This window comes from Felis catus, chromosome B3, assembly GCF_018350175.1.
Source record: "Felis catus isolate Fca126 chromosome B3, F.catus_Fca126_mat1.0, whole genome shotgun sequence".
Taxonomy (NCBI): domain Eukaryota; kingdom Metazoa; phylum Chordata; class Mammalia; order Carnivora; family Felidae; genus Felis; species Felis catus.
In genome coordinates this window covers 127,755,906-127,782,703 of record NC_058373.1, presented here as the reverse complement: position 1 = coordinate 127,782,703, position 26,798 = coordinate 127,755,906, and positions in this window count along the sequence as shown.

Here is a 26,798-nt window from a genome sequence, read left to right as displayed (position 1 = left end):
GATGACAGTAATCGCCAAGAATATGCTCATGCTGAGTCCCAGTTTCAAAGGCTAAAGATGAATAAAAGGATGAAAGCCGTTATCTTCTTAAAAAATATTAAATGAGAAAAAGTCTCACTTTTCCTCTTTACTGTGGATATTAGCACTGGAATTAGAAAAATATTCATGAGTTCTAGAGTGAGAAGTTAAGAGGAAGATAATAATTCCAGACACTATAATACTTTAATACACTTTTCTATGTTGTTTCAACTGAGAATTTTTATTCCAAATTTCTTGATTTTTTATGTATATACACTATCTGTGAAAGTAAATATATTAAATACAATATGAACACAGACTTGTGTTTTTAATTCTTCTCTATAATATTAGTTGAATGCCATTGGGAAACATTGAAAACTTGTATCACCACCTACCTGCATGTTAGGAAGAGAAACACACCTCCCTGCCAGGGTTGCTTTAAATTTTAACACTTGTTTTATATACAGAACAATTAGCCCACAAAAATAATTTTCAATTATTTGCCCAAAATCATACTTTGGTTATTGAAATGTTGTATAACATCTCCCTCTCTTGTATCTGACTCATTCTGCCATAAGTAGGAAAAAAAAAAAATCTACAAAAATGTTTAAACAAAATTCTATGCAAATCAAAGGAAGAATGAGTTATAATAAATTGAATGTATTTCAAATATGCTATATGTAGGTGTGTTTTAGTACATTGCCTCAATATAGATTTGATACGTTATTCTCTTTTCAGGTCTTAAACCTCTGACTAATCTTTCCTTTTCTTTTCATTTGTCTTCCTTTCCTTTCCTTTCCTTTCCTTTATTTTCCTTTCCTTTCTTTTCTTCCTTTCTTCTGCCTTTATTTTCCACTCTGACTTTTCTAAGAACTATACTTTTGCACTTCCCTCATAGTTAAATTTAGAATGAAACTAGTTAAGTGTAGACAGGAATAAGTGTGGATGAGCATTTATTCATCCAGTCAGGAATACATTTAACATTTCCAAATGTTAATCCTGTGCTCTATCTGATGCAAAGTGCTGAAGATACAAAGTAAAGACTCATGGTATGACTTAAGAAAACTTTCACTGCAGTGATGGGATAAGTAGAAGTAAAGTGAACGGTGAGATATATGGTAAAATATGTCAGTATAGATCAAAGCACAGGATGAGAGGAACACACTTAACGTGAGCCTCCAACTCCTATTGGGTTTTGGGCAGAGGGGAGAGATATTATCAAAACAAAAAAGTGGCTGGAGCATATTCTATAGGAATAGTATCACTAAGCAGTCAACTTCAGATAGGAAGGTCATTTCTTGTGAAATAGATTGGATCATCATTCCCAATTATTCACTAATCTGTTACAGGAGTTACAACCATACCTTTTATTATGTAACTTTGTAGATATGTAATTCTACATCGCAGTAAGATAGGTAGACTATATACTTTGCTCTAGTGACTTTGAGCATGACCACGTGACTCAATCTGCCCAAGGGAATATGAGCAGATGGCACTTCACCATTTCTAAACTGAGACATTAGCATGCAACAAGTGTTATCACTCAGTCTCTTATGAGTCTGTCTTCCCCTTGTAAGAACATGCCTAATTAGCTGCTGATTGCAGACCTAAGAATAATTAATTAATTACTTCATTCATTAATTTTATTATTTTTTAAAGACCAAAGAGAAATTTAAAGTCAGCTTAAATTCAACCCAAAACTTGGATCCATACCAAGGTCAGTAGTATCCCCAGCTGATCCACAAAACTATTCTTAAGAAATAATTTATTATTTGCATAAGAGATTGAGTTTGGAGATTGTTTGTGGTACAATATTATTTTAACAAAGCTGACTAATACACCTGCAAATCTATAGAACCAGGATGTGAAATGGGCAGAGGACTTGAGCAGACATACTTCCAAGTATATTAAAAAAGTGTTCAACATCACTAATCATCAGGAAAATGCAAATTAAAATTCCATATTTTAAAATGGCTGTTGTCATTTTCCATGAGACAACAAATGCTATCTATGTTGTGAACAAAGCTAATCCTTGTGCACAATTGGTGGGAATGTAAATTGGTGCAGCCACCATGAAGTTGAAAACAGAGGGGCACCTGGGTGGCTCAGTCAGTTACGTAGCTAACTATGTGGCTCAAGTCATGGTCTCACCATTCATGAGTTTGAGCTCTGCATCGGGTGAGCTGGAGCCCCACTTTGGTTGAACACACAAGTCCTGCTTCAAGTGAGCCCTGCTTCTCTCTCTCTCTCCCCCCATCTCTATCGTTGCCCTCATAGGATCTTCTCTCCCTCACTCACTTGCACCTAATCTCTCTCTCTCAAAAAAAAAAAAAAAGTTAAAAACTGAAATAACATATAATCCACCAATCTCACATCTAAGCATAAATCCAATGGCATTAGAATCACTACTTTGAAGAGGTTCCCCCACTTCTTTCCATGTTCATTGTAGCATTATTACCATACTCAAGGCATGAAAGCAACCTAAGTGTCCATTGACAAATGAATGGATAAGGAAAAAGCAATATTCCAATAATGGAATATTACTGAGCCATAAAAAATATAGAATCCTTTTGGGGTGCCTGGGTGGCTCAGTCAGTTAAGCATTGGACTCAGGTCCAAAACTTAGGTTTTGGCTCAGGTCATGATCTCATGGTCATGACTTCGAGCCCCACATCGGGGTCTGCGCTGACAGTGCACAGCCTACGTAGTATTCTCTCTTTCCTTTTTCTCTGCCCCTCCCCTGTTCACTGGCACGCTCTCTCTCTCTCTCTCTCTCTCTCTCTCAAAATAAATAAATAAATAAGCTTTAAAAACTTTTTAAAAAGAAGAAATTCTGATTTGAGACAACATGACGGGCCTTGTGGGTTTTATATTAAGTGAAATAAGACAGATAAAGACTATGATCTCATTTATATGTAAAATCTAAAAATATTGAACTCATAGAAATGGAGAATAGAATGGTGGGTGTCAGGGGCTGATGTGTGGAAGAAACAGAGATATTGATCTAAAGGTTCAAACATTCAGGGCACCTGCCTGGCTCGGGTTTGAGCCTCGCATGGGGCTTTGTGCTGACAGTACACAGAGCCTGCTTGAGTTTTCCTCTCTCTCCTCTCTTTCTTCCACTCCCCCACATCCTCTCTCTCTCTCTCTCTCAAAAATAAATAAACTTTTAAAATAAATAAATAAATGTTCAATATTTCAGTTATAATAATGTTTATGTTCTAGGGATCTAATGGACAGCATGGTGACTCTAGTTAATGACTGCACATTATAGATGTTAAAGTTGTCATAAGAGTAAAGATTTAATGTTCTCATCATAACAACAACAACAAAATGGTAATTATGTGAGGTGACTGATGTGTTAACTACCCTTATTATATAAACATTTAGCAACATATATGTTTATCAAACTATCACATAGTACACAAATGTACAAAATGTTACATGTCAATTATCTCTCAATAGAACTAGAGAAGAAAAACAAATTTGGTAAAAAATGTTATAATTTTTTCAATAGAAATAGAAAAAAAACATTAAATGCAATTACCACTCAGTTTTTATAAAAATACTTAGAAAAAAGAGGGATAGAGAAAAAAGGCCTAAAGTTAACACCACATGTTATGGTGAACTATTAAAAATCATCACTCTAATATCTGAACAAAGCAAGAATGTCTATACTCCCAGTGTTGTTCAGAATTATCCTAGAATCCATAACCTGTACAATAAGGTAGTAAGATAAGAATTTTAAAAACAACAAATAATATTTGAAAGAGGTAGAAGTAAACTCTCTTTATGCACAGATGGTATGCTTGTTTGCCCAGAAAATCTTAACAAATCTTACAAAAACAATTATTAGAACAGGTGGTTTTACCATTGTCCCCAGGATACATGGTCAATAGGTACACACACACATACAGAAACAAATATGTTTCTATATACTAGCAAAACAAATTGAAAATTGAAAAATCAAATTAAATATACATGCTATCTATAAAAACATCAAAAACATAAAACAAGTATGAAACATAAAAATTCTACATTGAGAATTATGAAATATTACAGAGGAAATTTAAATAAAGCCTCAATAGATTGTTACATGTAGCCTGTTTATTGATTAAAATTTGTTTTCCTTGTATAGAAATATATTTGTTTCTGTGTGAATGTGTGTGTGTACCTATTGATTATGTATCCCAGGGACGATGGTAAATGTTATTAACATCAATCCTTTCCCAAATGGTCTATAGATTCAATTAAATTCTAATCAAAGCATTAGCATGATATTTTTATTAATATTGACAAGATGTCAATTTATATGGAAATGCAAATGCTAAAATGACCAAATCAACCTTGAAACAGAAGAAAATTTTAGACGACTTACACTATTCATATCAATACTTGAAACTCCATGATCAACGCAGTGGGGTTTTGGTGTGGACATAGGTAGAGCAATATAGCTGAAGAGAGAGCCTTGAAATACACCCACACATATTGGAAATTATTTTTCAACAACAGTGGCAAAGTAATTCAATGGGAAAAGAATGGCTTTTCAACAACTGATGGTGGAACAGATATCCTTATTAAAAAAAAAAAAGTGAGCTTGAACACTAAGTCACTTCAAACACAAAAATTAATTCAAGGTGAATCATAGACCTAAATATAAAACTAACCTTGGGAAGCTTCAATGTACAAAGAACAAAAGAGAAAGAGAATATAGTTCATGGTCTTGGAGTAGGCAAAGATTTCTTAGAAATGAAATAAAGAAAAGTAATCATTTTGTTGGCTAAAGACACCATAACAGTGCAACTCAGACTAGGGAGCTTAAACAACAAAACTTTATTTTTTCACAGTTCTGGAAGAGGGAAGTCCAATATCAAGACATTGGTCAATTTGATTTCTTCTGAGTCCTTTCTTTTTGATTTATTGTTGTTGCCTATCTTGTTGCCTTATTTCTGTGTCATCTCATGGTCTTTCATGTGTGCATGTGTGTGTCTGTGTCATTAATAAGGATACCAATCATTTTGGATAGGATCCACATATAGGACCTCATTTTATCTTAAAAACCTCTTTAAAGATCATATCTCCAAATCCAGGCACATTAAGAAATAATAGGATTTAGGACTTCATCATATCAATTTGAGGAGAACACAATTAAGCTCATAACATCCAAAAAAATAAGTCAGACTCCATACAAATTAATTAATTTTGTTCTTGAAAGTCACCATTAAGAAAATGAGGTCACAATTCAATGACTTGAAGAAATATGCACAGTAGATAAATTTGAAAAAGGACTTGTCTACGAAGTCATAAGATAACTCAAACATAAAAAAAGGGAAAACAGTCCAATAAAATGAAGCAAAAGATCCCAACAGACTCTTAAGAAAAAATTTACATTCAATTAGGAACATGGAAAAATGCTCAACGACATTGGTCACCAAAAAAGTTAAAATTAAAACCCAAATCAGGTATCACTTAGTTAAAATGAAAAATCACAAGAAAAGAGAGAATAACAAGTATTGGGAGGATGAAAAGTAATAGGGACTCTCCTGCGTTGTTGGTGGGAATATAAAACATGCAAACACTTTGGAAAATGGTTTGGGGATTTGTTGTTATTGCTGTTGTTGTTGTTGTTTTGTTGTCATTTGGTTTGGTTTGGCAATTTTTATTATTTTTTATTTGTTTAATGCTTATTTATTTATTTTGAGAGACAGAGAGAAAGAGGGCAGGGGGCGGGCGGACAGAGACAGAAGGAGAGAAAGAATCCCAAGAAGACTCTACAATGACAGTGTGGAGCCCTATGCGTGGCTTGAGATCACCCACCATGAGATTATGACCTGAGCCCAAATCAAGAGACAGACGCTCAATGGACTGAGCCACCCAGCACCCCTGCAGTTTAAAAAAATAACAGTAAAAACACATGCACCATAAGAAATGTTACTCTTACATATTTATGTAGAATAATAAAAACCTGTGTCCAAATATGATTGTACAAAAATGTTTATACAGTTTCATTCATGGTCATAAATATTGGAAAAAAACTCAAATGTCCATCAACAGAAGAATGGTTACAGGAAATTGTGTTATTTTCATAAACTGGAATACTTAACAGCAATAACAAAATAATGTATTGATAAACAGACATGGACATCAAGTGCATTTTCTTGAACAAATGAACTAGGACACAAATAAATATATAGTGGATGGTTCCGTTGGCATGAAATGCTAGAACACATACAACACGCTTTAAGATAAACTTGGGAACAATAAATGCATTGGGTAGGTGAGAAGAGTAGTTGGGACAGAGAGTAAGGGAATTTTCCACAATGAAAGAAATGTCCTGTAACTTGATTGGACTGTAGTAACATATATAGATTTATCTAACTCATCAAACCAAACACTAAAAAACTGTACTTTAGGTTATGTAAATTATACCTCAATAAAAATGATTAAATTGGATTCAGTTTACTCAGACACAATTTGAGGTGGACACGAAATTTTGTGGTGCATTCCAAGTGCCATATAAAGATCCTGTTTTTAAATGTGTCAGGCATTTTTTTCACATCTTTAGTGCACATATTGAATTGAATGCTATTTTTCTGTATTGTCTATTTTACCTTGCCAGGTCCGTTAAGAGCATTTAAAGAAAATCTTCACTAACATTTCTAGTGCTAATGATAAAAAGGAAAATAGTAGTTGAGAGAGAGGAGACTGGATTGAAAAGAGAGAGGAAGATGAGAAGCTGGAGCCATGTGTCTGACATATACTCGTTTAAGAAATCTACACTGGTTCTTTTTTGTTTTCTTGGGGGGGGTGGTTTAGAGAAAGGGTGGAAGAAGGGCAAAGAGAGAGAGAGAGAATCTTTTCAATTTTTAAAAAATGTTTATTTATTTTGAGAGAGAGAGAGACAGAGAAGGAAGGAGCAGGGGGAGGGGCAGAGAAAGAGGGAGAGACAGAAGGAATCTCAAGCAGTCTCTGTGCTGTCAGTGTGAGTCTTGAACTCATGAACTGTGAGACCATGACCTGAGCTGAAATCAAGACTTGGACACTTAGCGGAGTGAGCCACCCAGGTGCCCTGAGAGAGAGAATAAGTAGGCTCCATACTCAGCATGGAACCCCACTCGGGGCTCCATTCCACAACCATGGGATCACAACCTGAGCTGAAATCAAGAGTGGATTCTCCATTGACCGAGCCACCCAGGTGCCCCCACCCCTACACTGGTTCTTTTTTTTATATAATTTTTATCTATTTTTGAGAGAGAGAGAGAGTGGCAAAGAGGGAAGGAGACACAGAATCCGAAGCAGGCTCCAGGCTCTGAGCTGTCAGTACAGAGCCCGACATGTGGCTCGAACTCACAGACCACGAGATCACGACCTGAGCCGAAGTCAGACGCTCAACCTACTGAGCCACCCAGGCGCCCCACCCCTATACTGGTTCTTAAAACAAAAAGCCATGTATCTACCTTAAGAACAATGTGTTTTTAAATTTTTATTTTAGTGATTTAGTTTTTATTCACGTAATGTTTCTGTTTTTCTTTACAGATTGTTTTTAACTTAAATTGTGGGACTTTTACCTCTCTTGAAAGGTATTATGCACTATAGTTTTAAAAATCTTATTTTTAAATATATATTTTTTAAAGAAAACAAACCAAAAATTTGATTCATTCTCTTTCTTCCTGCCTGCTTCATTTTTTTTCATTATCATTTGGTTGGTTTAAGGTTTGTGGCAGAGAGAAAATATCAATAGTGAGAGAGTGTCATATTTCCCCTCCAGGAAACCTGTAAGTCAAGGCTGTAATGAGATGCTGGTCAACAATATGCCAACTTATGTAGCTAGTTCTCCAAGTCATCCGAAGTTTCAATTGACATTAAAAATAGATTTACATCAAATTTAACTTTTCGACAATCAGTTCATGAGGATAATAAAGATACAAGACACCCCCAAAATGTTTTAGCATTTAAAAATACCTTCATGCAGATAGTATCACTTTATTATCAAAAATAATTAGAAATAAACTAGCTCTCCAAAAGGGAAATATTATTAATCTCCAATTTAAAGATGACAAAACAATACTCAAAGAGAATAGCTAAGCTACTCAAATCACATAGCTGGTATGTAGTAGAACTGGAACTGAATTGAAATATTTTAAGATTTAATTCTATGTTTTCAATGAGTCCATTGTATTTGAATTACTTTCTTCGTAGATAAATGACCACCCCAAAGATACATTTGCACTGTTCATGTTTCCTCTAGAAGGAAATGATCTGAGTGGGTAAAAGAACCAGCTAGGAAGGTTTAGGGAAAATGAAATTGGTCAAAAAGACTTGAAAAAGTTGTCACATTTTTGACAATCAGAGCAGCTACATTCCAGAGATAAAATTAACTACCAGGTTTAAAAAATCAAGTGTGCCTGGGAGTTTGGGGACCTGGTGTCTTAATTTCAGAAAATAGGGAGAGACCATACATTCTCAGATATGTTTAGCTTCTCAGATTTTTAGTTTTTGATTTTCATGAAAAATGGGTAATATTGCCAAACTTAACCTTCCTAAGACTAAGAACAGATTTTATGTCATATGTCTCCATTTACTATCATTGTTCACTTACAATTTGGCACTTGACTGTCACATGTTGACAAGCTGTTTCTGTCTTCCCTTTTCTTCCATGCATTTATATTTAGATTTAAAGAAATGTCATCATTTTACTAGGCAAACTTCAAGATGCATAATATAAAATTGTCTTTTAACTATAAAAATAGAAATCACATTATTTAAATTATCTTTCTGCATGTCTCAGGCCTTGAAAAGGTGTTTTGCTCTCCTCTTGAGTATTTCTTCAAAGCTATGATTTTTTTCCCCAATCTATTTATTTAAAGGTCTAAGTTTCATAATATAGAGTAGAAAATGGGTCTTAAATTTCTTCTTTTAGCATATTGGTGATTATCATTTTTTCCCCAAAAAAGCCCTGCTTCTTCCCATTGTATTATCTTGGACCTAATTTAGGTCTATATAAACATTTGTGATTATTCTGTCATTGATAAGCCAATTTGAATATCTATTATTTTACTCTTCCTAAACTTTTCTATTCCGTTGCTTATAGACACATTTTTGTTAAATGTTCTGAAGACGAGTTCATTAATTTTCTGCTAGTCAATGTCACAGATAAAATAATAATTGTTACCCTATATTGAGATACGTGAGCCGAAATCTGTCTTACATATTTTGGTATATAATAACTGATTTAAATGTAGCAGTAATCTAGCAAGATGGGATTTATTATCCCTGATATTTTGAAAACTAAAAATTCAGAGAAGATAAATGAGTTGGTTACTAACACAGATGGTAAATAATTGAGCAGGGACAAACTCATAGGTTTTTCTGACTTTTAGAATTGTCAGAGATTGGCCATGCCTTTGTTGGCTGCATATGCGCAGGGATTCTGTGCTCTATTAACCAGTTCCATAACTGTATCTGCATCAAGCCTCCTGGCTGCTACTCTAACCTTGTCACTCATTATAAACATTGCAGCACCTTGCCTTCATTTAGCACCACTACTGTTTCTAACCCTACCATCCCAACTGCTATCCTGAGGCCAGTTCTGTAATGGTCTCTCCTACAGTCTGCCCTGGTCTACCGTGAAGAAATTCTCCACCATCGAAATTCTCCAAGGTGTCAGAGCCTCCCTAACCTATATCAGTGTTAGCCAGCTCCTCAGGGAACTCTGGAACAAAACATGTCCTACCAAACTTGTCCTTCATTAGAATTAAGGGCAAGGCTTTGATAACTCCAACCCCATCGGCTGTCCCATGTGGGCTGTCCCAGGGATGAACATGAGCTTGGGTGAAGTGGTTCTCTATGGATGAGACCACCCTGAGAAATCTAGCAACTGAAGGGTGTCTGGCACATAATAGTTGTAGAATTAATATTTATAAAGGAGTAATGTGAGCGATAACATAGAGCACAATAGAGAATTTTCAGTAAATAAAATAGATGAAAGTAAAATACAATTCAAAAAGAGGAAGAGGCCATTTCCACCAATACTTATTTCTGAACTGCTCACTTAGAGCATCAAAAGCAGTTCCAAACTAACTCAACCATTGCCAACGTAATGACAGAACAAAGATTAAAATGAAACGTTTAGTGAGTCATCTGAAATCTTATCAAAAACTTCACATTTGGCTACCTGGAAGTCTCTGTAAACGTTGGGCTGAATGTAACTCTCCATCGTGGTGTTTTGGTTCCATGTAGACACAGCTGTGCAATCGTGCCGGAAAGTCCCAACTGTGAACACAAGATAGCGGAATCCTTACTTTCGCATAAAATACTAAGCTTCGTGCCAGTGCTTCTTAAAGTTTCTAGGTGACATTTTAATTATTGAGACTTTTCACAGTTACATTTCTCTTCTTTCAGTTTCCTTGCATTGGGAAATAATTAGAGGAAGAGAAAAAAACACTATCAAATTGAAAGTGATCTCCATTTAAGCCTGTGTGTTCACAGGATTTTGTTACTGAAAACAAATAATCCACCCCCCCCCATCCCCAAACTCAAGGTTGCCTTTTAAAGTTCCATGAATCATCTTCTTCAGCTTTTGAACTGGACCTGTGGGCACTTGTGGAAATGTGTCTTTGTCATTGACTATTGGTAGATCCACTGAGAATCTCAAAGGAAATGAATGGTAGCAGGATTCTCTGATTTCAAAGGGCACTTGGATCTTTCAGAGATCACTGCAGATTCCAAAAGCACTGCTGGCAAGTGCCAGGCATTTGCAGCTGTATTATTTTCTAGGGCTGCCAGAGCAAACCCCCACAAAGTGGGTGGCTGAAAAATAACAGAAATTCATTGTCTCACGGTTTTGGAGCCTACAAGGCCAATATAGGTGTTGGCAGGGTCATGTTCTCTTGGAAGTCTCTAAGGGAAGACATTCCCTTATCTACTTCTCTTTTCTGATGTTTGCCAGTAATTCTTGATGTCCTCGGCTTATAGATGCATCATTTCAATATCTGCCTCCATCATTACGTGGTACTTTGTTGTGTGTGTCTGTGTGTATAGATCTTCTTATAAGGACACCAGTCATTGAATGAGGGCTTGCCCTCATTCAGCACCTTCTTACTAGCATCATCTTGACTTGAGCACATGTGCAAAGACCCTATTTCCAAATAAGGTCACATTTATAGACTCACGAATGAGGCCTTAAAAAAATGGGCTGGGGGTAAGGGACACAATTAAACCTACAATGGTGGGCTATTCATATTTGAATTAAAATCATACTATATGGAGTTCACTGACAAGTTATCTGAATTCTGCCATATTTCCCTTTTATCTTTACTGTCAGTCATGTTGTAGAGCTGCATGTGGCTTTTAAATGACTGTCCCTTCCCATTCCACATTCTTTCTAAAATCAAAACAAAGACTGTAACTAAATTTCAGTGGAGAAATAAATTGTGTTAATAGGAAAAAAATCCACAAGACTTTAAAATGATATTTTTGTGCATAAAAGGTAGACTGTATTCATTTATTCATTTTTTCCATTCACTGATCTAATGATTTTTTAAACAAACTGAAGGCAACAGGCAGATAACTTTTCCCTTTTACTTACAGTCTAATTGAGAAAAACAATAATGATTTTTTAACTGAAAAACACATGTAAAATTATAAATTGTAATTAAGTGGTGGGACAGCAGCAGAGACAGTGGAAACAGCAAGTTCAAAAGCCCTGTGGTGAGAAGGTGTCTAGTACACTGGGGGGAATCAGAGAAAACTGCTAGAGACAGAGGAGGTTGGGGTGAGCCTAGGAGGGATAGAGAGGCAGGGTGACACAGAACTTTTGGGGCCTAAAAAGACTGAAGTTTTGGCTATTCAAGTCATTACCTGGAAGCTAAAGACAATCAGGATAAAATGTCATGAAAACAAGAGTATATGAATTATGATAAAGCCATGCAGACCTCTTTAAGAGTAACACTTTTGTTGACCATAGTGAAATCATATATTACAAATAAATTTCCATTATGCTAACCCAGGAAAGTTTCCAGGAGTGTCCCATGTTAAAAACAAATGTGAAATAACAGGTAAAAATACACACATAGGTCTCTGCTCCCGGTTTCTGACTTGGAATTTCCTAGGTGATGGGAGTATCTTTTTTATCTAATCACGATTCTTCAAGGGCTCATGGATTGCTTCAGGATGGGGGCTGGGCACAGGAAAGATCAAACCACCATTAGAAGATTGGAACTTTCAGGCCCATCCCCATCACCCAGAAAGGAGAGAGGGATTAGAAAGTAGGTCAATAATCGATGATCATGGAAAAACCTCCATGAAATATCCCAAAGTATAAGGTTTAGAGAGCCTCTAAACCTGGGCTGTGAACACATGGAAGTGTTGGGTGATCTATCCCCCAGAGAATGCTCAGAAGCTCCACAACCTTTCCCCAGACTTCACCCTATGTATCTCTCCATCTGGTCATCTATCTGTAAACTTCATTTTTTTAAATGTTTACTTATTTATTTATTTTGAGAGAGAGTGTGAGAGAGAGTGCAAGCAAGGGAGAGAGAGAGAGAGAGAGAAAGAGAGAGAGAGAATCCCAAGCATGCTATGTGCTGTCAGCACAGAGCTTGACATGGGGCTCGATCCCATGAACCGTGAGATCATGACTTGGGCCAAAATCAAGAGTCAGACATTTAACCAACAACAGAGCCACCCAGGTGCCTCTATCTGTAAAGTTTAATGTATCCTTTATAATAAACTAGTAAATGTAAGTAAGTAATTCCTTGAGTTCAGTGAGCCATTCTAGAAAATTATTGAACTCAACGGTGGGTGTGGGAACATTGTTTAGGTCTGATAAGTCAAAAACTCTGGAGGGTTGCAATTGGTATCTGAAGAGGGGCAGTCTTGAGTGACTGAGCCCTTAACGTACAGATCTGATGCTAACTTCAGACAGCCAGTGTCAGAGATGCTTTATGTGGAAAACCCATACGTCTGGTGTCAGAAGTGTATGTGTGAGTGAAAAGGAAAAACAAATGAAGTAGAAACGTTTGGAAAACATATAACAGAGTAAATGAACTTCACACATATTTGGATTTAGCTTCTGGATTCATGTACATCCTTTTTTTAAAAAAAATTTTAATGCTTTTATTTATTTTTGAGACAGAGAGAGACAGAGCATGAGCAGGGGAGGGGCTGAAAGAGAGGGAGACACAGAATCCGAAGCAGGCTCCAGGCCCTGAGCGGTCAGCACAGAGCCCGATGCAGGGCTTGAACTCACAGACCGGACCACGAGATCATGACCTGAGCTGAAGTCGGACGCTTAACCGACGGAGCCACCCAGGCACCCCTCATGTACATCCTTTTATTTTTAAGTCATTTATTTTTATGCTTGTGTAGAAATATACAAACAAGAGTTGCCGTGATGAAATGAGTCTACTTACGTTTACACTTTTCCTTGGTTTGGTTGCAAAGTCTTTGAGTTATAATGGGCTCGTTTTCATATTTGCTGAAACCAAATTCCATTATTTACAGGTGAGAATTTAAAGCCCCTCTAGAATTAATTGAGTTTCACGAGGTTATGAAGATATGTATCAACAGAAAGGGCTTGCAGTTGTGAATTCTTCCTTTGTCCTTCGAATTGTATAAGCATTTCCTACAACTGAGAAGTGTCTCTTTCAAGGACCCGAAAACCATTTCTTTTGAAATGTAATCATCAGGAGGGATAGGGCTTCCGTCTCCAAGTCTCTGTGGGAGGATAGAATCCTCACTTAGATAATTAACCAACTAGCAGACATGGCAGGCCTAATCAGCATTTACACTGACCAACTCTGTAATTTTTCACTTCCTTGACTCTAATTAAGCCCCCACTTGCTCCCTCTCCCTATGCCATTCTCCCTTTACAATGCCTGGTCACCTCTACGCAGATCAGAAAGGAGTTCTGCTCTTTCCCATAACGTCCGTAACTACTGAATAAAATTTGTTCCACAGCTTTAACAAATGTCCAGCTTTGTTTTTCTTTGACACATACCAGTGTCTTTTGAAGGAAGAAAACATACTTTGAAACATGTGACCAGACCATGGCGGCAGCAGGTGATGGAACCAGAGGCAAGCTACATGGTCCCATGACAATGAACTAACTGTAGGTTTGCTAGGAAGCCTATGAATGACGCTCATGAGACATGATGGCAAAGAGAGGGATGCTTCCTTTTTTTATAAATCTTTATTCATTTTTGAGAGAGAGAGTGTGAGTGCGGGAGGGGCAAAGAGAGAGGGGGACAGAGGATCCTAAGCAGGCTGTATGCTGACAGCAGCTAGTCTGATGCAGGGCTCGAACCCAGGAACCATGAGATCATGAGCCAAAGTCGGAAGCTCAACCGACTGATCCACCCAGGTGCCCCAAGGATGCTTCGTTTTTGAGATGAATGATCAGATGCTTACTTTTGAGAAGGCTGAACATAATTACAAAAAAAAAGGGACCCTACATATAGACCTAACCCCCCAAAAAGTTAGTAAGTTAAAAGAGAACTTTGGAGGAGGTAAGTAAAGAAGTAATGAAACCAAGAAAAAGAAGAAAGCACAAGGGTGAGAAGAAAGGAAAAATCAAAGGATAGCAATGATAGTTAATTTTGAAGAGAAAGGGAACAAAGGCAGAGAAAGAGGCAGGGAAGGAGTGGGGAGCTGAGTCGCATGTGTATGAGGGTCTGTTAGAACTACACTATACACTGAGATGAAGCCCAAGGAGGTTTTCCATGAGTTTAGGGCACACCGTACTTACGTACCTAATCCTTTTATTTCCTTGCCTTTCCTCATAAGAGTTCTTCCATTAACCAAAGGAACTGGATGATTTTAAAACTTGCAACGTGACAGAGGCTAATTAACACCCTTAGAATTTAAATACAAATAAGACATATCTCCTGCCCCCAAGAAGCTCTCAGGTTAATGAGCAAGAAACTATCCTAATTATTATCAATAGGTGAGTCCCTATCAGAATCTCTGGTCATCTCTCTGACTAGCCATTCTGTCCTTGAGGGAAGCAAGTCCTCAGTTCTAACACATTTGTCAGGATCACTGCAGAGCAATAGATGATTTGCAGTTGGGTAGATATTAAGCTTAGTTGATTATGCAAAGTAACTCATAGCTCAGATAAAAGGTCAGTCTAACTCATAACAATTACACAGCCTTTTCCTACAGCCTCCATGGTTTATTGCTGACTTTAAAGTATGGCAAGAGCTTGTGAAGATGTCAAAAATATACAGATTTCATACTTTGATCACATGCTTGCGTGTCTAATTTGTATAATCTTTTGGAAAACAAAAATTTTAAATGTCCATCTATGCAAAACAGGAAATACCACTCCTAAGGATGTAAGTCTTCCGTATTTTCAAAATTCTTCAATTCCTTTTCTGTCTCGAGATCATGGCTGCAAATCTGCTCAAAGTGATGGCCCCAAATCCGACCTTCCTAGCTTGTTTCAGTAAAAACTCACTTGTCTTATTTCTTATTCATTCAAAGGATATATCATTGACTAATTTCAACATTGAATAACTCTTAAAATTTTTGTGGAGATAATCTCTTTAGATAGATATTTTGCTGTATCGGTGACCTTAGAAGTCCTAAATCAAAGGAATAAAGTGGGACCTTTTAAGCCACCATTAAAATATGTCATTGAACAAGATGTGAAAATACCAGGTTAGATAATATTTGCAAAATCTGAGAAATCATATCCAGAAATAAAGCCTCATTTGCCTATTGACTACAACGAGCAACTATATCTTTTGATTTCTGTGAAAGGCACTTGTTTCTACAGCTACTCTGTTATTATCGGTATGGTCAACATGAGTGAAAAGACCTATTTCTATTGTTCATCAATCATTTTCATTACTAATTATATTTCACCTATGAATCTCAATATGTTAATTTTTTAAATCCTCATTTTTGGAAAGAGTCAAATTGAGGTACAAATGAAGTCTAAAGTTTTTGAGGTCATAAAATTCAAGAGTTAGATCCATGAATCCAACTTCTCTTTTTCTGGTATTTATGACAGTAAAAGGTTTTATCAGGGCACAATAACTTCTCTCAGGCTGAGAATTAATGGTCTAATAAAGTAGGAACTATATGCTCCTTTTGTAAGATCAAACAATATATTCTGTAGGAGAGAGATAGGCAAAACAAAAGATTGTATTTTACTTACTTTTATGTTTTTCAGATGCAATGGATTAGAAAGACAATAGATAAGAAAACAATGTGTATTGCTACAAATAACTAAATATTTTTTTAAGAGTCAATGGAATTTTAAAAATTATTGATTCTCTAGCTTTTGATGACTGGTAATCTAGCAATGTAAACAAAACAGTAAAGTACAAATCTGATGCAAAGCCTCACTATGAACTGTTAATCAATTCAATCTTCATTGTACCACAGTTTCACAGAAGTATTAGTGTAGCCATGTCCACATTATAAAGCATTTCTTTATAGTTATGTTATATAATTTTGATGGGGACTAAGTGAATAGTTGAATGCCCTATTGTAGAGTTGAAGAAATTGACTAAAGGAGCCTGATAAACTGATATAATCAGGTCATGACAAAGACAGAGAACTCTGTTCTCCAGACCCCAGGCCCAGTACTCTTTCTTACAGCCCACTGAGAGTAAAGTGGGTCTCGGGAAATGGTGACCCAATAACTTGCAGCCGTGATGTCCACACCATCTGAGAGCTACTGCCTTCTAAGTATAGGAGTGCCCACTTCACATCTATACCTTTTCTTCTTTTGGAATCAGAATGATTTTTAAATGGTTCTCCAGCTATTGCTTAGTTTGAGTGTGTGGGTACAACCAGATGGAGTTGTCTGCCCCTGTGACTATCTCATTCTTCCTGAGTTATAAAATGATAAAAGATGTCTAGGTTGTGGAAGCCATGATGTGTCATGCACTTCGGAATGAAGTACTTATTACCTGGAAAGTGCACTTGCTATGGGAAGACCGCTCTCAACTCTTAAACCCATTCAGGGATGTCTCAGCTGAATAGGAACCCTTGCCTCAGGTCATTTCACCTTTATGGGGAAAATGGCATTCAAGAGTTGAATAAGGCAGGAGTGTAAGAGTCTGGCTCTCTCACGTGGGACAGCTGTGGAGTGATGATTTCATCTTCAGAATCCCCTCGAAGGTTTGCTGAAGCTTCCACGAAGACAGCATTGCAGCTCAACTTCTCCCTCTACCTACTCTTGCTTCCTCTCCTTCCCTTCTCTATTTGTTGCTCTCCAGGGTCCCCAGTCCCTAATAAACTCCTTACACACTCCATCTAAGTCCACCTTGCTCAGGACCCAACCTTGGCAGAATAGAGGAGATTGAAGAGTGAAGTCTCATCCATACTCTATGAAATCCTACAAGTCACCTGGTTTCCCTGAGTCTATATTTTCTTATTCATTGACTGCACATGTTAATTTAAATAATGTCTAATTTGCATTGGTCCAGGAAATCTAAAAAATAAAAAGGTTATTACTTTCTGTAGAATTAGCAGGGCCAACTAGTAGCAAAACTGAGAAATATATAAGTCTTGTGCTCTATTTATGTCAGGGAGTGGGGAGGGAAGACAAAGAACTCTTCTAACTTTTGTTTTCTTTTCTCTTCTTTTCCTAAGGTCTGCCGAATCCAAACCACTGCCTGTCCCTTCTTACCCCCATTTACACTGTGCCCTCACCTGGACCTTAGCCAGTAAGTCTCTGCCCTTTCCAGTCTTACTCAGCTACCAGCCTGGGTAATCAGGGGCTGACCCATATCTAGCCGGGCCCCATCCCATTCATAAAAACCTGGTGTTTTATGGGGCGCCTGGGTGGCGCAGTCGGTTAAGCGTCCAACTTCAGCCAGGTCACGATCTCGCGGTCCGGGAGTTCGAGCCCCGCGTCAGGCTCTGGGCTGATGGCTCAGAGCCTGGAGCCTGTTTCCGATTCTGTGTCTCCCTCTCTCTCTGCCGCTCCCCCATTCATGCTCTGTCTCTCTCTGTCCCAAAAATAAATAAACGTTGAAAAAAATTAAAAAAAAAAAACCTGGTGTTTTACTGGACACTCCAGTCTTGATTTGGGGGTCAGACTAGGTAAGAGGGGTAGGCTAAAATAATTCTGGGTCACCTAAGCCTGGCATGTGGGTTGCCTAGTGTGGGATCCTAAACTCTACATGTCTTTCATGCCTTCCTTCTTCCTACCCCTCCATCAGTACCCATGTTCCTGGGTTTTTGCCTTTGTTTCTATGGCTTACAGTCTATTTCCCCCCAAGGATGAAGCTTTATTCTAAATTCTAGCTCAGTTTCCGGGGCCATGAACACTCGACCTGAAAACAGCATTTATTTAATTTAAGGAAGGGTTTCTGCTCTTTCCCATCCATTTAACTATATGGCCTTTAGTGAGTTGTTCAGATTTGTTCAAATATGAATATGACTATGAATATGAAATATGCTCTAATATGAAGAATAATAGACGTTATATACCTGATTCTGAGGCTCATGTTTGAATAGGAAATACCATATTGCCCCCATCTACCAAGTCAGACTTAGATTTAGCCCTGATAATACCACAGTTTAGACAGCTGACCTCTCCCCTCTCATAGGAGATTCTCAGAGTTTTAGTAGCTTTCATGAATTTTCTTCTCTTTAGTTCCATGATTGTAGTTAATTTCGTAACATGAAAGGAGTCCTATTTCCTTTTCTTTCTTTCTTTCTTTCTTTCTTTCTTTCTTTCTTTCTTTCTTTCTTTCTATTTTTATTCCAGTGTAGTTAACATACGGTGATATATTAGTTTCAGGTATACAATAGAGTGATACAACAGTTCCATATATTACTTAGTTGTCATCAAGACGAGTGCACTCCATATACCCTTTACCTATTTCCCCTGTCCCCCCACCTGCTTCCCCCTGGCAACCATCTATTTGTTCTCTATAGTTAAGGGTCTGTGTTTTGGTTTGTCTCTCTCTTCTTGTTTTCCTTTGTTCATTCATTTTGTTTCTTAAACTGTTTTTGCAGCCAACTACTGGTGCTAGAATTTCAGTCTATTGTATGAGAAGATACATTTATGATTAGGAAGAGAGGAAGTGATTAAATGTAGCTTCATTTTGCAGGGATGAAGTTAGTCGAGGCAATTGCTAAGAAAGACGATCACTTTCTTACTTTGATCTTCTGAAAAATGTAGGTCAACAGTTTTTCTGGTAAAGAAGATGCCCGATACAGGTGTAAGTTGGCACTTTCATGGCTTTTATAACTTCAGAAGTTATGCTGGATTTACATGTAATAAAATTCTTCTTCTTCTGTACGACCTTCTCTGCTTGTGGATGCCAAAAAGATGTCTAGAAATATGAAGACATTTGTGGGACATGGGAAATCCCTGTAAAAATATTACTGATCATCTCCTTTCTTGTTTTAGAAAATGAAAGAGAGAGAATAGTCAGTACTGACCTAGGACCTGATCCAAGTCTTTGTCCTTTGGGGGAAAAGAAAAAGTTTAATCCTCAGAAGGTGGTGCTTGAATGTATCACAAGAGCTGATAATAAGATATTGGTCATCATGTCAGTTTGGGGGGAAAGAAGTATAATCTTGACCCTAATCCAGGCTCCGTCCTCAAGAAAGTTCGCCTTTGCATAATCATGCAGCCTGGACCAAGGGAACTTAACTCTGGCTCTTTGACTATTTTGTGACTGCTCACTGGGGACAGATAAACATTTTCTGTAGTGTAACCACAGACAATTTTCCCATTGTCTGGTTTTACAGAATTGTGTCTACTATAGGGTTCCAAATATTTTGTTGCTTTTAATATGACTTGGCAGAGTGCAAGAAGCTAAGGAGGAAAAGACAGACCTTTTTGTGGATAAGATGAAAAACTATAAAACACACCATGAGAATCCCTTCAGTAACAAAATGATAGATCAAAGGTGAAATTCTCCATAGCAGGAAGTATCAGTTCCAAAGGAAAATGCTAAAAAAATGTGCTGTGAGTACTCATATTGAAAAGATAGAGAGACTCAGCATCGCACAGCCATGGCTGGCATCTTGCAGAGCATATTAGAAGGAAGAATAAAAACAAAGCAAAAAAAAGCAAAGACAAAGGTTTTCACAAACAAAGCAAACATCCTTGGCGCATACAATTTGGTCAAAGCAGAATGCAATTCACAGAAGAAGACCCGATGGAATTAGAAATAATTACTGATATAGTTGGATTAGTGTCCGCCATGTTTGTAATTTTTTATTCATTTTTTTAAAATTTTTACTTAAAACATTAATGTTTATTTTAGAGAGAGAGAGAGACAGAGAGACAGAGCGTGTGTGGGGGAGAAGCAGAGAGAGAGGGAGACACAGAATCCGAAGCAGGCTCCATACTCCAATCTCTCAGCATAAGGCCTGACACGGGCCTTGAACCCACGAACCATGAAACCATAACCTGAGCTGAAGTCAGACACTTAACCAACTGAGCCACCGAGGTGCCCCATTTATTCATTTCATCTATCCCTTTATCTTCTTTTTTTATCTCCCCTTACTTTTTTTTGCCTCCTCTGATCTTAACCGAGCATTTTACATGATTCCATTTTATCTTCTATTTTATCATATTATTTATGCTTCTTTTTAAAGAATTTTAATGTGTGCCAGAGAGTTTGTAATATACATTCATAACTAATTAAAGTCCACTTTCAAATAACACCTTACCTCTTCACAGTGGACTTTATTTTTTTTTTATTTTTTTTATTTTTTAATTTTTTTTTTCCAACGTTTATCTATTTTTGGGACAGAGAGAGGCAGAGCATGAACGGGGGAGGGGCAGAGAGAGAGGGAGACACATAATTGGAAACAGGCTCCAGGCTCTGAGCCATCAGCCCAGAGCCTGACTCGGGGCTCGAACTCACGGACTGCGAGATCGTGACCTGGCTGAAGTCGGACGCTTAACCGACTGCGCCACCCAGGCGCCCCAACAGTGGACTTTATAATGGAGTATTTCCAATTTCTCCCTCTTGTCCTTTAAAACAAGACTGCCAATCATTTCTCTTTTCCATATAATTACTTTACATTTATGTGATCTCAATAGACCAGTGGAAACACAGACACTCAGTGTGGATTAAAAAAAAAACAAGATGCAACTGTATGTTGTCTACAAGGAAACTATTTTACATTCATAAAGGGGCCAGTCCTTCAAGAAGACATAATAACCATTAATATACGTGTACCTAATAACCAAGTGTTAAATACATGAAGCATAAACTGGTAGGACTGCAGGAAGAAGTAGACAAACCCATTATTATAGTTGCAATAATGGTATTTTAAAAAGGAAATGAAAGGTATACATATATTGGGGGAAAATAAAATTAAATTGGTTCATAGATGACATGATTATCTCTGTAGACACAAAGAATTGACAATGTTCTCAATCTCAAAGAATTGGCAAAAAAATACTTAGAACTAATTAGCAATTATAGCAAGATCACAGGATACAAGATTAAAATACAAGAGCGAATTGATTTCTTTTATACCAATTCTTTTATATAAATTAGAATTTAAAGTTTAAACATGGTATCATTTACATTAGTGTAAAAGCGAAACACTCTATGTATATATTTAGCAAAATATGTATAGTATCTACATGCTAAAAAAAAAGCTACAAAACTTTGATAAAAGAAGTTTGAAATATAATGAATTAAAGACTCAATATTGTTAAGCAATCAATTCTTCCCAGTTTGATCTATAGACTTATTATAATCTCAATCAAAATATTAGTAAGTTATTTGAAAGATATCAACAGGTGATTGTAAAATTTATATGGAAAGGCAAAAACCCTGAGCTATCCAATGTAATACCAAATGAGAAGAACGGGTGCCTGAGTGACTCAGTGGGTTAAAGGTCTGGCTTGGGTTCAGGTCATGATCTCACAGTTTGTAAGTAGAAGCCCCACTTTGGCTCAGATCATGATCTCAAAGTTTATGAGTTCGAGCCCTGCACTTCTGCTGTCAACACAAAGCCCGCTTTGGATCATCTGTACCCTTCTTTCTGCCCCTCCCTTGCTGGTTCTTTGTCTCTCAAAAGAAATAAACGTTAACTAAAAAATAATAAATGAGAAGAACAAAGTTGGAGAACTGACATTAACCCAATTTCAAGAATTAGGCTAAATTACAGTAATCAAGACAATGTGATATTGGTGAAGGAATAGACAAAACATTAGTGGAACAGAGAGCCCAGAAATATATCTATACAAATATAGCAAACATATCTTTTTCAAAGAAGCAAAGGCGAGTCAATGGAAAAAAGACAGAATTCTCAAGAAATTATGTTGAATAATTGGATGTCCATATGTTAATAAAAAGAAAGAAAAATATCTAGACACAAAGTTTTCACCTTTCACAAAAATTTACACAAAATGAAAACTCTACCTAAATGTCAAAAATAAAACTGTAAAATTTATTAAATATAACTTAGAAGAAAATATATGTGACCCTGGGTTTGACTGTGAATATTTGGGTATAGCACTAAATGCATAATCAATGTTACAAAAAAGAATTATATGTTGGATTGCATTAAAATTAAAGACTTCTGCTCTGTGAAAGATGCTGTTAAGAGAATGAAATCACAAGCCACAGAAAGGGAAAAACATGTTTGCAACCTTCATATCTGACAAAGGACCTGTATCTAAGGCAAATAAAAAAGGAAAAGGAAAAAATATTGATTATTAAAATTTTAAAAATTAAGGAAAAAATCAGAAGATAGACAAAAGATTTCAACAGATGCCTCACCAAAGATGATATCTATACCTATGTCATTATATCCATATCTGTATCTAAAATCTATCCATCTATCTAGTATATGTGATATATATTATATATAGGTATAAAATATTCACATCATTTGTCGTCAGAAAATTTCAAATAAAAAATAAAAACTCCATGACACAACACTACACACCTATTAAGTTGTCCAAAATCCAAACATTAGTAAGGGCGTGAGATAATAGGAATTCTCACTCACTTCTTTGTGGAATGCAAAATGGTACAGTAGAAACTTTGGCGTGTTCTTACGAAAATTAAAAAAAAAAAAATAGTGTTGTCATTCAATCCAGTAATCATGCTCTCAGCTATTTAAACTTTTTAGCCAAAAACTTGTTCGCACAAAAACTGGCACATGCATGTTTATAAGCAGCTTTATTTCCAAGTAGGAAAAAAAAAGGAAGCAAGCAAGTTTTCTGCAATAACTGAAGGGCTAAACAAATTTTATTACATTCATAGGTTGGAATATTATATTATTTATCATTAAAGAGACATGAATATCAAGCCACAAAAACATATGGAGGAAGCTTCAGTTTGTATTGCTAAGTGAAATAAGTCAGTCTGAAAAGGTGACCCGATGAGGAAAACAAGTATTCTGAGCTGCTGTGTAGGAATTTTACATATGATAACCCTGTCCAGAATCCAGACATTTCTTTAGTCTGGGATTCCCACAAGGTCCCCCTTTTACTTTTCCCAGAATATCTTTTAAAATATCCACTTAGAGTTGAGCCCCACCCCAACCACCTTGCTCTCGCTCCTGCTGTCTGTGATCTGGGAGAGACCTTCTCTCAGCTTCTTCTGCCCCATCCCATTCTCCACCCCTGTTTCTGGGATGAGTAAATAATAAATCTTGTGGTTTCTTTTGTGTGCGTGTATTGAAGCAGCACGTTCGATCAGAAGACCCCATGGTTTTCCCGTCTCCAAAGTTGGAGCCTGAGGTGTTAAAGGAGTCTCTTGCTGACCCCCTGTGGGTGACTTGTACCTTCCATGCAGCAGGTCAGAATCCGCGTATTATTAATTTCTACTAAATTAATAGTTAGTGGTGTTAATGAGTACACCAGCTCTGACCTCCCAACACAACATAGTATATGATTCCAGTTATATGACATTCTAGAAAAGTCAAACTATACAGCCAGTAAAATAATGAGTGGTTCATAGAGCTTAATGGGTGAGGGGGTGATTGATGACTCAGTGAATCACAGGTGATTTTGAGAATGGTGAAAATATGTGTGTTACCATGATGGCGCACACATGATATTATGCATTTGTCAAAACTACTGAACTTTATAAAACAGTGAACCTTAGTGTATGAAATTCAAAAAAGAAGAATATTTAGGAAGTCAGAGGCTCTAGAGAAAGAAGGCACACTGTGATAAAAGAATCTAAAGGGATTAAAAATGTGCAAAATAGGGGTGCCTGGGTGGCTCAGTTGGTTAAGCGTCCAACTTTGGCTCAGGTCATGATCTCACAGTTCATGGGTTCGAGCCCCACATTGGGCTCTGTGCTGACATCTCAGAGCCTGGAGCCTGCTTCGGATTCTCTGTCTCCCTCTCTCTCTGTTCCTCCCCTGCTCATTCTCTCTCTCTCTCTCTCTCTCTCTCTCTCTCTCTCTCCTTCAAAAATAAATAAAAACATTAAAAAAATTTTTAAATGTGCAAAATAGCCTCACTGAAGAGAGTGGGAGGGAAGCTACTGACATAAGTAACCAGAAATGAATTGAGCCTGTAAGTCTAAAGGCAAAAGGAACTGCACATAAGTACTGTAGTCAGGTCAATAAAGTTGTTTCCAAGGAGGGGACAGGTTAGCAATTCTGTTATTGCTATACATGGATATTGGACTTTAGCAATTAAGTAAATGGATGGTGGGTGCCAAAGAGCCAGGTTTCTGGCTGTTGGGAATGAAATTTACAGATCCAGGAGAAGAAGCTAGAGTAATCCATATGATAATGGATTAAAGTTGGAGACATCAGTAATAATTTATATTTAACTCACTATAGACACCAACGGCTATGTATAGAAATATCTGTAGATACGTCTATATACACAGAATAGTATGCGTGCTTGTATTTCTTTGTTCTGCCAGTTAAGAGGGCCTAAAAGAAATGACATTCCAGTAATAACGATTATGGCCAGCACCCAGTTCTTCATTTGTAATACCATTTTCCAATAAAATAAACCATACATTCACACTTTTGAGGAACTATTACACTATTTAAGAACCATCTGTTTATAGTTTTTATCCACTGAGGACATGGTTAATGACGGGATTATGTAAAAATATATATATAAAATGAGCCTGAAGAATTGTGTAGTGCTAGGAAGCAAGGAAGGGTCCAACACACACACACACACACACACACACACACACACACACACACACACACACAAGCACAGGAGCCAATTAAGAGAGCAGGCAATGCCAAAACTGGAATAAATTTGAGAAACATAATACATAACTTAATATTAGATTATAATGCTGAGTATAAAATATATATCCTGATTCCATATAATTTAAATAAATGATTGAATAAATTCACATGTGAGGGAAAACAGACAATTTTACTATGCAGAATTCCAAATAAATTAAAGGAAGGCAAACATAATTTCCTACTCTTAAACTCTGGGCTATGCGTAATGGCAGCCTTCCAAAGAGTACAGTATGAAAGGAAGGGGAGAGTACTTTACTGTTGAAAAGTCTGACAAACATTATAGGAAATCAAGGTCAACATCAACAGTCCTGTTGATACTATGTACCTTGACAAAATGTGGTGAAGATTGCACACTACTTGTGTGATCTTCCTTCCGCAGTCTAACTATGGGGAAAGTATCAAACAAATTTCAGTAGAGAATATAACTAATATAACTGCATTATAACCAATCAGCCCTCCTCAAAACTATCAATGTCATCAAAAACAAGGCAAGTCTGAGACATGTTCACAGCCAAGAAAAGCCTAAGGAGACGTGACAACTAATGTAATGTGGAATTCTGGATGGGATCCTGCAACAGAAAAGGACATTTTGTACAAACTAAGGAAATCTGAATACACTATTGATATTAGCTAATCATAATGTATCAATGTTGGTTTATAATTTGGGGTAGATTAGAAACACCATAATAATGCAACATACTCATAATAAGGGAAACAGGGCATATGATATATGGATGGGAATCTCCATACTATCATGCTAATATTTCTGTAAATCTGGAACTATTGTAAAACTAGTCTGTTAAAAATATCAACAGCTATCTACTGTTTATATATAGTAATAGGAAACAATGTATATGTTAGGATGAAGAATACCTTTAAAATACTAGAATGAATAATCAGTGATAAAATATTATACATTTGTGCCTAATGTCAAGAACAAAACAATAATATTCCCCTTCATGACATCCTGTGATACCCTAGACAATACAATATGGTAAGAAAAATGAATAAAGCCTAATAATATTTTTAAAAAGTATAATTTTCTTCATTTGAACATAACAAAATAACCTAAAATAAATTATTAGAAATAAGTGTATTTACTCAGGTAACTGGGTACAAGGTTAATATTCTAACAATTTTCAAAATACTATTCAAAAGTCATCAAAAGCATCAACTGATATCAAATACATAGAGATAAATCTAACAAAAGGTATGCATGGATGTCTTCCCTAAAAATTAGAAAATATTGCCAGGAAAAATAAAGGAACAGGTATTGTAAGTTCATCAGTAGAAAGTTCACTTTTTTTAAGTTTATTTTTGAATTTGGGGTCAATTCTCACTAAATTGATCTCTGGCTTTTCATTGTAAACTCTACAGAAATGTAAAAAAGAAATTCTCATTGGAACAGGATAATCTGATTTTGAAATTAATATTGAAATGCAAGTGACTCAAAAGAACCAGAAGAATCTTAAATAGAAGAACACAGTTACACATTTCAAGAATTTGAAGAATCACTGGAAAGCTACAGTAATTAATGCTGTGTATCTACACATACACAGAGCAGTGGAAGAATGTAGAATTTAGGTAGATTATAGCAA